The sequence below is a fragment of the Euprymna scolopes genome, chromosome 10, assembly GCF_053919585.1.
Source record: "Euprymna scolopes isolate OS-2025 chromosome 10, ASM5391958v1, whole genome shotgun sequence".
Lineage (NCBI taxonomy): Eukaryota > Metazoa > Mollusca > Cephalopoda > Sepiida > Sepiolidae > Euprymna > Euprymna scolopes.
The window spans coordinates 48,807,637-48,807,890 of NC_136491.1; positions in this window are offsets into that span (position 1 = coordinate 48,807,637).

The following is a 254-nucleotide window of genomic DNA, read 5'->3' on the forward strand; positions in this document are numbered from 1 at the left end:
TTTGTTTACATTAAATTAAAATTTCTGGATGTTGGTATGGTTGGAAAACAGGGAAGGAATTCCAAAGGAAAGTGATCCAAGGAAACAAAGCGGTTAAAGTAGAACATTTTCCTGCCCCTAGGGATCTTTACAGCAAAGAAATGTGATTTTACTGCTAATCAAGTAAGTGCTCCATTTTCCTGTCCTTGAGTAATGATGGTACCCACTGTGAAATTTCATTCTAAAGGTAATGTTTTTTTTAAGAGCAATGTATT